This window comes from Urocampus carinirostris, chromosome 2 (assembly GCF_059441175.1).
Source record: "Urocampus carinirostris isolate Australia breed hairy pipefish chromosome 2, RoL_Ucar_1.0, whole genome shotgun sequence".
NCBI classification, from domain to species: Eukaryota; Metazoa; Chordata; class Actinopteri; order Syngnathiformes; family Syngnathidae; genus Urocampus; species Urocampus carinirostris.
Window position 1 is genome coordinate 70,430,718 of NC_142350.1, and position 10,994 is coordinate 70,441,711.

The window sequence follows — 10,994 nt, forward strand, 5'->3', positions numbered from 1 at the left end:
AACAAGATACTGGGAAAATATATAGCCGGAGTAGCTCACCGAAGTCGTTGTGTTCAATAATAATGTGCAACCATGGTCCTCTTATATCTGTGAGTGTAGTAAATCCAGGAGTGAAAAATATTTACATATACAGTACAGAATAATAAAATACTGTTTTCTCTGTGCCGTCAACCCAACTTGCTATTCACATTCATCTTTTTTTGGCCAATTGCAGGCTTTGTTTTGCCCCTTTAGCCTATGCGAGCCTGTAAATGATAAAAAGGATCCGCCCCCTTTACCTCCGAATAACTTTAGCCAATAGTGATCGATTCAAATGATGATTGACACATTGGTTAGCCAATGAAACGCCGGTAAATAAATCCCAGCATACACCGCGGACTACTTGGCGTTCGGGGGAAAATCGAGTCGGCGGCTGCAAGTTAGTTGCAAGACTTTGCGACTTAATATTGATCCATAAATAAGGCGTACTGTATTATAAGGCGCATGGTCAGCTTTTAAAATAATAAAGGCTTTTAGGTGCGCCTTATAGTGCGGAAAATACGGTAAATATGAATGAAATGATGACTCACAACACGCGGTAAGCTTTCTCTCCTGGCTTTGATCTCTTTGATCTCCGGCAAAACTAACATCAAAGTAACCCTACCCAACCCTGACTTTAGGGAATGACTTTTTCACATAGGGCCAGATAGGTTTTGACGTTTTTGTGTCTCAAAAAATGGAATCAACATTTCAAAAGTGCCTAAATATACAAAAGAAAACACAGTCATGCAGAAGAGGACAAATACTTTTTCAAATTCCCCTCATCGAGATCTCCATCTTCCGAATATTCCAAATTCCACCTGGAGCGTATGAAGCTAAACCAGGGGGGTCAGCTTACACCTGAGTTGACCCCGAACCGGTTCTGAAAATAGCTCATTGTGATTTTCACGGACATTTGATTTTTAACCGCTGCCGTTTTAGTAGTTGCCTGAGCAACACCTAAAAAAAAAACACTAAACATAGTATTATAGGGAGCCTATCAGTAACAGGAAAGAAGCTCTCAACCTGAAAAAGGGTACGGACCCCAAAAATGAGTGAAAAAAAAAAATCAAGTTTAGCATAAAAGTCGCTTACCTCGAGTCGCAGCGTCCGGGCCTCCACTGAACCACCGGCTACACCCGCCCCTGAACCCCTTACCATCCTGGACACCCCACCTCTATCGTGACGTCACCACTTGGAAGGGGGTGCAGCGAAGAGACGGGACTTTCAGGGTTGAACTGTGGAGTACATTTGTGAGAAAACAGTGACACACAGTGGCTGAAACCTGTCCGTGCGATATCAGAAAATATATGAATTTACTGAAAAATAACTGGAAAATCGTGCTTTAGTGCTGTAGATCAGGGGCTTCAAACTTGGGGAGGGGGGTGGGCACATGGTGGAAAAGAAATCTCACGAGGGCCGGGCTAGTAAGTCTAGGAAAGAGAGAGAGTGAGAGAGAGAGAGAGAGAGAGAGAGAAAGAGAGAGAGAGAAGCGTGCGCGAGAGAGAGAGGGATAGATAGAGAGAGAAGAGTTAGCATGAGAGAGAGGGGAGATAGAGAGAGAGAGAGAGAGAGAAAGAGAGAGAGAAAAAGAGAAAGAGAAATAGAAAGAGAAAGAGAGAGAGAGAAGAGTTAGCATGAGAGAGAGAGAGGGGAGAGAGAGAAGAGTGAGGATGAGAGAGAGGGGGAGATAGAGAGAGTGAGAGAAGAGTGAGAATGAGAGAGAGAGAGAGAGAGAGAGAGAAGAGTGAGCATGTGACAGAGATACATCAAAAGAATGGTAGAAGAAAAAAGACAAAGAGAGAAAGAAACAAAGAGAGAAAGAATGGGAGTAATATCAAAAGAATGATAGAAGATAAAAGACAAAGAGAGGGCTAGCACGTGAGGGAGAGAGAGAAGAGTGAGCATTAGAGAGAGAAAGAGAAATATCAAAAGAATAATAAAAGAAAAAGACAAAGAGAGAGGGATAACACGTGAGAGAGAGAGAGAAGAGTGAGAATGAGAGAGGGGGGGGAATAGAGAGAGTGAGAGAAGAGTGAGCATGTGAGAGAGAGATATATCAAAAGAATGATAGAAGAAAAAAGACAGAGGGAGAAAGAATCAAAGAGAAAGAGAGGGAGTAATATCAAAAGAATGGTAGAAGATAAAAGACAAAGAGAGGGATAGCACGTGAGGGAGAGAGAGAGGAGAGTGAGCATTAGAGAGGGAGAAAGAGAGAGAGATATATCAAAAGAATAATAAAAGAAAAAGAAAAAGAGAGAGGGATAACACGTGAGAGAGAGAAGAGTGAGCATGAGAGAGAGAGATGTATCAAAAGAATGATAGAAGTAAAAAGATGGAGAGAGAAAGAAACAAAGGAGAAAGAGGGGGAGTAATATCAAAAGAATGATAGAAGATAAAAGACAAAGAGAGGGATAGTACGTGAGGGAGAGAGAAGAGTGAGCATTAGAGAGAGAGAGAGAGAATTATCAAAAGAATCTCATCTCATTAGCTGCACCGCTTATCCTCAGTAGGGTCGCGGGGGTGCTGGAGCCCATCCCAGCAATCATCGGGCAGTGGGCAGGGGACACCCTGAACTGGTTGCCAGCCAATCACAGGGTACACGGGGACAGACAACTCGCTCGCTCATTCACACCTAGGGACAATTTGGACCGGCCAATCATCCTGAAATGCATGTTTTTGGAACGTGGGAGGAAACCGGAGTGCCCGGAGGAAACCCACGCAAGCACGGGGAGAACATACAAACTCCGCACAGTAAGTCTGGTAGCTGGATTTGAACCCACACAGGAGGTTTCCAAGACCTTAGAACTGTGCCGCACACGCACCAACCACTGCGCCGCCGTGCTGCCCATAGAATAATAAAAGGAAAAAGACAAAGAGAGCGGGATAACACGTGAGAGAGGGAGATATAGAGAGTGAGAGAAGAGTGAGCATGAAAGTGAGAAAGAGAGAGAGAGAGAGAGAGAGAGAGAGGGAGAAGAGTGAGCATGTGAGAGAGAGATATGTGAAGAAGATAAAAGACAAAGAGAGGGATAGCACGTGAGGGAGAGAGAAGAGTAAGCATTGGAGAGAGAGAGAGAGATAGAAATATCAAAAGAATAATATAACCAAAAAGACAGAGAGAGAGGGAGAACACATGAGAAAGAAATGAAGAAAGAAAGAAAGAAAGAAAAAAAGTTGAGGAAGCAAAAAAAGTTGAGAAGGAAAGGTTGGGAAAGAAAGAAAGATTGGGAAAGAAAGAAAGAAAGAAAGAAAGAAAGAAAGAAAGAAAGAAAGAAAGAAAGAAAGAAAGAAAGAAAAAAAAAAGTTGAGGAAGAAAGAAAAGTTGAGAAGGAAAGGTTGGGAAAGAAAGAAAGGTTGGGAAAGAAAGAAAGGTTGGGAAAGAAAAAAGAAAGAAAGAAAAAAAGAGAGAAATAAAGAAAGAAAGAAAAATAAAAAGAAAGATAAAAATAAATAAAGGTTGCGAAAGAAAGAAAGGTTGAGAAAGAAAGAAAAAGCAGTTGAGAAAAAAAGAAAGGGAGGTTGAGAAGGAAAGAGAAGTAGATAAAGAGAGAGGGTGAACGAGAGAAAGAGAGAGAGAAAAAATTTACAAAAAGTAAAGAGAGATCTCATTTTGAATAATTAGGTCTCACTCTCAGTTCTAAGAAAGTTTTTTTTAACGGTCCTGTCCAGCAGGTGGTGCTACAGGGGCAGTAGAGGAGGACGCGCGACTAATTCCTGAGCGTGGGACAGTGGCATAGTTTGCCAATGACGAAGCAAGACTTGCTGGGAACGAGCCTGGCAAAATGTTGCAACTCACTTTTACACCTTTGTTTGCTTTTCGAATGATTACAGCGCACTCTAGCGGTAGGGTGTCAACAAGAGCTTTACTCTAGTTGTATTTTTTTTCCTTTCTAGTATCTCTTTTTTAACTTTTCTTTTTTTGCTTTTCTTTCTATTCTCTTTTCCTTTCTTTCTTTTCTTTCTATTCTTTTTTATTTCATTTAAAGTATTTTTTTTATTGCTTTGCTTTCCTTTTTTTCTTTTATTCGCTTCTCTTGCTTTTATTCGCTTTTTTCTCTTTTTTCATTGCTTTGCTCTTTTTCTTTCCTTTCTTTTCTTTGCTTCTCTTTCTTTTATTTGCTTTTTTCATTGCTTTGCTCTTTTTCTTTCCTTTCTTTTCTTTGCTTCTCTTGCTTTGATTTGCTATTTTTCACTTTTTTCATTGCTTTGCTCTTTTTCTTTCCTTTCTTTTCTTTGCTTCTCTTACTTTGATTTGCTTTTTTCATTGCTTTGCTCTTTTTCTTTCCTTTCTTTTCTGTGCTTCTCTTGCTTTGATTTGCTATTTTTCTCTTTTTTCATTGCTTTGCTCTTTTTCTTTCCTTTCTTTTCTTTGCTTCTCTTTCTTTTATTTGCTTTTTTTCTCTTTTTTCATTGCTTTGCTCTTTTTCTTTCCTTTCTTTTCTTTGCTTCTCTTTCTTTTATTTGCTTTTTTTCTCTTTTTTCATTGCTTTGCTCTTTTTCTTTCCTTTCTTTTCTTTGCTTCTCTTGCTTTGATTTGCTATTTTTCTCTTTTTTCATTGCTTTGCTCTTTTTCTTTCCTTTCTTTTCTTTGCTTCTCTTTCTTTTATTCGCTTTTTTCTCTTTTTTCATTGCTTTGCTCTTTTTCTTTCCTTCTCTTTCTTTTATTTGCTTTTTTTCTCTTTTTTCATTGCTTTGCTCTTTTTCTTTCCTTTCTTTTCTTTGCTTCTCTTTCTTTTATTTGCTTTTTTTCTCTTTTTTTCATTGCTTTGCTCTTTTTCTTTCCTTTCTTTTCTTTGCTTCTCTTGCTTTGATTTGCTATTTTTCTCTTTTTTCATTGCTTTGCTCATTTTCTTTCCTTTCTTTTCCTTGCCTCTCTTACTTTGATTTGCTTTTTTTTCTCTTTTTTCATTGCTTTGCTCTTTTTCTTTCCTTTCTTTTCTTTGATTCTCTTCCTTTGATTTGCTTTCATTTGTTTTCTTTTGTTTTGTAGACATCTTCTGGGTTCTCCATTTGTCAACCCAATTTTGACACTCTCACATTCGTTTTTGTCCAAAAGTTTTTGAGTGGGATATATCATTGACATTCTCTCACATATTTCTTGTCTGATTGGTTAACTCACTTATTATTGACACGCCCACATATTTATTTTACGTATTTGTTCCTTTTGGGGCAGCCATGTCCAAAGTCTGGCCCGTGGGCCATTTACAGGCCTTGATCCAATTTTTACTGGCCTGCAGCCTCTGTCACAAAATAAATGATGTGGCCTGCTAGTCATTTTGACTGCAGTACAAGATTTTGTACAAAACAGATATCACATAAATAAATCGTTAAAAAAAAACGTGCATTTTCTTTATAGTTTATCTCTCTGACAGTGGACATGGACTAACGATGAAAGTTTCAGACCCCTCTGGGATTTCGAAGTGGGAGAAATAGCAAAATAGCAGGGCATATATAATTTCATGAGCCCTTTGGCCACCTTGCCCTTGGCTTTATCCAAACATTTTAGCCCACGCCATTTCCGACGGTGAATAAAAAAGGAAAGTTGACTGCGAGGGCCGCTGCTTCCAGTACAAGTGGAAATTGAAGTATTTTTTTTACAGATATCCGCAACAACTGCATCAGCCTAATTTGCGACGAGACTCTGGCTGTTTGTAAAGACCATCCTATCAAGAAGCACTGCCAGATGAAACATGCAGACTGTCAAAAGCTAAATGGAAAAAAACGCTGTGAAAAAGTCAAGCAACTGGAAGCTGTTTCACGAGACCCCGCGAGTTAAATGAAAATGCTACAAAGACGAGCTATGAGGTCACGACGCGGGTCGGCGAGCACTGCAAAGCTTTAACAGAGGCTGAGTTCATCAAAGACATGCTGAATAGTCTTGGCCCGGACACCGAATCGTGCCTGCTTCCTGACAACTTTGGACACAAACTTGTACTGGGGTTGGGGATAAGTCAGTGCTGTCGCAGCATAGCGTGTGCCAATCGACAAAATGATCACAACTGGTATTCCCAGAGGCAGCACGGTGATGCAGTGGTTAGCGCGTATAGTGCACAGTTCTGAGGTCGTAAGATCACACTTGTGTGGAGTTTGCATGTTCTCCCCATGCTTGCATAGATTTCCTCCCACATACCAAAAACATGCATGTCAGGTTAATTGGCCGGTTCAAATTGTCCCTAGGTGTGAATGAGCGAGTGAGTAGTCTGTCTCTGTGTGCCCTGCCACTGGCTGGCAACCAGTTCAAGGTGTCCCCTGCCTACTGCCTGAAGACAGCTGGGATGGGCTCCAGCACCCCCGCGACACTACTGAGGATAAGCCGTGCAGATAATGGATGGATGGTATTCCCAGGCGGTGTCCCACTCAATCACTAACCAGGCCCAACCCTGCTTAGCTTCCCCGAGATAGGGCATTCTTAGGGTGGTGAAGGATTTTATACATTGGACTTTAATACGCTTCACCGGCACGAACGAGACGGAGACTCCAGTAAAAACAGGGGTGGGGGACTATGCGCTACAATAACAGCCGAATCATTGACACACACTGCTCACTCAATATAGAGTTTCTAGCAGTATCGTGTAGACCCTACTATCTACCGAGAGAGCTAACTGTGGTCATTGTGGTTGCTGTTTACGTCCCACCGGATGCTAAAGTTCCACCAGATGCTAACGTTAGCATAGCGCTAAATCTCCTGCCCGCTGCTATCAATAAACAGCAGCTCGCACACCCCGACGGAGCTTTTATCGTCGCCGGCGACTTTAATCAGGCATGCTTAAGAACTGTACTTCCCAAATTCATTCAATATGTGGACTGTGCAACCAGGGGGGAAAAACACTGGACCGTGTGGACAGTAAGATCAATCTAGTTGGATCCGGCCATCTCTGTCTGTCCCTCACCCCCTCATACTCCCACCTCCAGAGGAAAACAAAGCCTATGCAACAAAGACAGTACAAACATCTTCTTTGTTCCTTTATCTCTTTGTTTTCTTTATCCTCACTGTAAAATGTGGACCTGGAGTGCCACGTCCAATTTCATTGTCACAATATATTCAACCCATGTTGTAACAATGACAATAAAGGTATATTCTATTCTATTCTATAAAGCATTTTATACAATTGAATACAAATTACATTTAATGCAAAAGATATTCACTGACTAGGCTGTGGTGCGAGGTCAGGGCACCCTGGTAGAAAATGTTGTCTACAGGAACGGCGGGAACGGGACGTAAGGCTGATAAGATAATCAGCACTTCCAGACACAGAAAGGCCCTGATGACGTAGAAACGCTCGTAGTTGTTTTGAGTATTCCAGACATCGCGACGCTCTTCGACAAGATGGTGAAGCCCGGGGGGGCTTCCTTGGCACGCCCATGGAAGGAGCCGGCACACCATTAAGTGGGGAAAAATGGCCAAAAGGAGAAAGCTAAAGGACTTGAGAAGAAGGCTTCACACAGACTCCAACGTCACTAATTTGGCCATTTTCAATGGAGTACACTTAGTTAAATTGTTAATTAAATTAAATCTGCCCCCGTGTGGAAATGTCGGCTTTCCTGTTCATCTTTTCCCTCAAGAAACCAGCACGCATAAATTGTTGAGTGAATGTAGGTTGTGTGAGGTTAATGGAGTTAGATAACTAATTGGAACAATTTGGTAAACGGTACATTTTAATATTTAATTCCCAACACATTATTTACAGTTTTGGTGTCTGACATATTTTTCATTCGTTTTTTTATCCTCTTAATTATATTTGTGTCCTTGTTTGCACTAGCTACTTTTTTTTTCAATTATGATTTCGGTCTGACATTGACACTCTCACTTAGTTGTAATCACTTTTGGGGTGTCCTGAATACCCCTGGCCTCTTGTGCCTTTTTTGTTTCCCCAAATGCTATTGTCACTCGTTTTGACTGTCTTTTGTACCAAATATTGTGTCAAGTCAAGTTTACTTGTGACACCCTTATTCACAAAGAGTCTCAAAGGGCTGCACAGGTTATTGCAAACCACAGACTAATATTACAGACTATTATGACAGCATCCCCTGATCTAAAACCAACATGAGGGCAAGGAAAAACTCAAAAACCTCAACTTGAGGAAAATGAAGAAACCTTGGGATGGGGCTGCACAGACCACAGATAAATGCAAACCACAGACTAGTATGACAGCATCCCCTGATCTAAAACCTACATGAGGGCAAGGAAAAACTCAAAAACCTCAACTTGAGGAAAATGAAGTGAGCTTGAGATGGGACCGCACATTCTAGAATGATAAGGCCAAAATGGATGTTGCAATCTCAAATCTTATATCATCTCATTAGCTACACCGCTTATCCTCAGTAAGGTCGCGGGGGTGCTGGAGCCCATCCCAGCAATCATCGGGCAGTGGGCAAGGGACACCCTCAACTGGTTGCCAGCCAATCGCAGGGCACACAGGGACAGACAACTCACTCGCTCATTCACACCTAGGGACAATTTGGACAGGCCAATTCACCTGAAATGCATATTTTTTGGAATGTGGGAGGAAACCGGAGTGCCCGGAGGAAACCCACGCAAGCACGGGGAGAACATACAAACTCCGCACAGGAAGTCTGGAGCTGGATTTGAACCCACGCAGGAGGTTCCCAAAACATTCTGACCTGGTTAGACGCAGTGGTTAGCGCGTGTGCGGCACAGTTCTGACGTCGTGGGAACCTCCTGAGTGGGTTCAAATCCAGCTCCCGGCCTTACAGTGCGGAGTTTGTATGTTCTCCCCGTGCTTGGGTGGGTTTCCTCCGGGCACTCCGGTTTCCTCCCACATTCCAAAAACATGTATTTCAGGTGAATTGGCCGGTCCAAATTGTCCCTAGGTGTGACTGAGCGAGTGAGTTGTCTGTCCCAGTGTGCCCTGCGATTAGCTGGCAACCAGTCCAGGGTGTCCCCTGCCCACTGCCCGCTGATTGCTGGGATGGGCTCCAGCATCCCCGCGATCCTACTGAGGATAAGCCGTGCAGCTGATGAGATGCAATCACAAATATTACACAGATATTGTCAACATAAAATATAGATTATCTTATTGTGCTGTCTGATAACCATTTTTAGAGTTCGAAGACCTTTATCACAGCCAAATTCACGCACTTTTAAGGCACTTTCAAGGCCAATTTTCTATTTTTTCCCCACAGGACCATTAAAAGAAAATACAAACTAATGTGAATCATATATTTTGTGTTACAGACCTCACACGGAATATGTAACTAGAAGATAGTTTTATCTGTTTTTATCTTAGAGTGAAAAAACACAAGAGTCGTGTTTTGCCTGTGTGATAGAAATTTAGAATTGTCTCAAGAAATCATGAGAGAATATAACATTTACACACAAATTTGTCGTTTAACCTTCAAGAAACGGCATAAACATGAGCCAAAAACACATAAGCCGAACTTATATTACACTTTAAGCTAAAAACGATCAAAATAAATGCCCAGAAGCCACACGAAACGTCACGAAATGGTCGCCAGACCGCCATTTTGTTTATTAAAAAAAACGTACAGTCCCCTTATTTTGCTCCTTAAACACTTCGCCTCGCGATTTTCTGAACAATAAAACAAGTTACACATTCCCCAAAACGCCCCGAAGTCTTTGAGGATAAATTTTAATTGTGTTAAACATTTTACGAACCTGTTTTTATTTCAAAGTGAAGAAAAGACAAGAGTCGTGTCTTCCTTGTGCGATGGCGTCTGAAGAAGTCCTTATACGGCATACCATTCACGGGCGACCCGCCCCCTCTAGTGGCCAGGTTTGCAAACTACACTCCTCCAAAACTAATACAGTGGGACCTCGGTTATCGCGGTTAATGGGGACCAAAACCACCCGCGAAAAGTGAAAATCCGCGAAGTAGCGGCGCCCCTTCAAAAACAAAACATATATGTATATATATATATATATATATATTTTTGTAATTTTATTATTTTTTTTTTTCAGACCCAGTTAATGGGGACCAAAACCACCCGCGAAAAGTGAAAATCTGCGAAGTAGCGGCGCCCCATTAAAAATGCTTAAAAAAAAACAAATGAATAAAGAAATAAATAAATACATAAATAAATATTTTATTCTATTATTATTATTTTTAGACCTGCAAAGCTCTGAACCGGCGAAGGTGGAACCACGAAGTAGCGACGCCCCTTTCAAAAATGCAAAAAAAAAAAAAAAAAAACCTTTTTTTTTTTTTAGTTTTTATCATCTTTTAAAATTATTATTATTTTTTAGACCTGCGAAGCTCTGAACCCGCGAACGTGGAACCCTGAAGTAGCGACGCCCCTTCAAAAATGCTTAAAAAAACAAACAAAAAAAAACATAAAAAAAAAAATGTATATATATATATATATATATATATATTTTTTTTTTAGGCCCACGAACCACGAAGTCGCAAGGTCCCACTGTAGGGCTTTTCCCCCGTATCAACAACAGAAAAGAAAGAATAACTTCAAATTTGTGCCCATAAACATCAATATTTTAGGGCTCACATTTGTAGTGTCACATATTTGACATATGATTTGTAGATCTCGACTAAATTGCTCTTATATTTGTGGATCTTAACAATACATGTAGAAATATTGTTGAGACAAATTTCTCTAAATATTGGTTTAAAAGTTCTTCCTGTTACAATTTGCCACTAGGAAATATAATTTTTTTACACGACCCTTAATAAAAGTCCATAATTGATACGTAATCCTTCAACTAATATACATTTCATAGTACCCTGTTTGGATGTAGCGTGTAGCAAACTGTTAGCAAAAACAGAGTTAAGCTAGTGTTCAATTGAGCTGTAAAAAGTGATGGGTCCCGGGGACTGGCATGTTGAAAAATCTATGGGTCCCAACAGAGATCTATGGCTCCCCAAAATTGAGTCTTATCCAGCTTGAAATTGTAAATCGGTGACAAATAATATAATAAAATCTATCTATTCATTCAGTTTTAATTAGTAATACAAAGCGGTTATCACTCCAGATTTTTC

General features: G+C 40.7%; 1 protein-coding gene across 4 annotated transcripts in view; it reads right to left on the reverse strand.

Moving 5' to 3' along the window:
- tmod4 (tropomodulin 4 (muscle)) overlaps positions 1–9,683 on the reverse strand; it is a 44,565-nt gene extending 34,882 nt beyond the window's left edge. For 3 of the 4 annotated variants that reach the window (XM_088327688.1, XM_088327682.1, XM_088327683.1), the window contains exon 1: positions 1,114–1,254. The gene's annotated coding sequence lies outside the window, so the exon portion shown is untranslated. Of the gene's footprint in view, positions 1–1,113; positions 1,255–9,658 lie in introns of those variants that run through there. The other variant, XM_088327687.1, reaches the window with a different exon arrangement.
- Between the last annotated feature and the right edge of the window lie 1,311 nt (positions 9,684–10,994).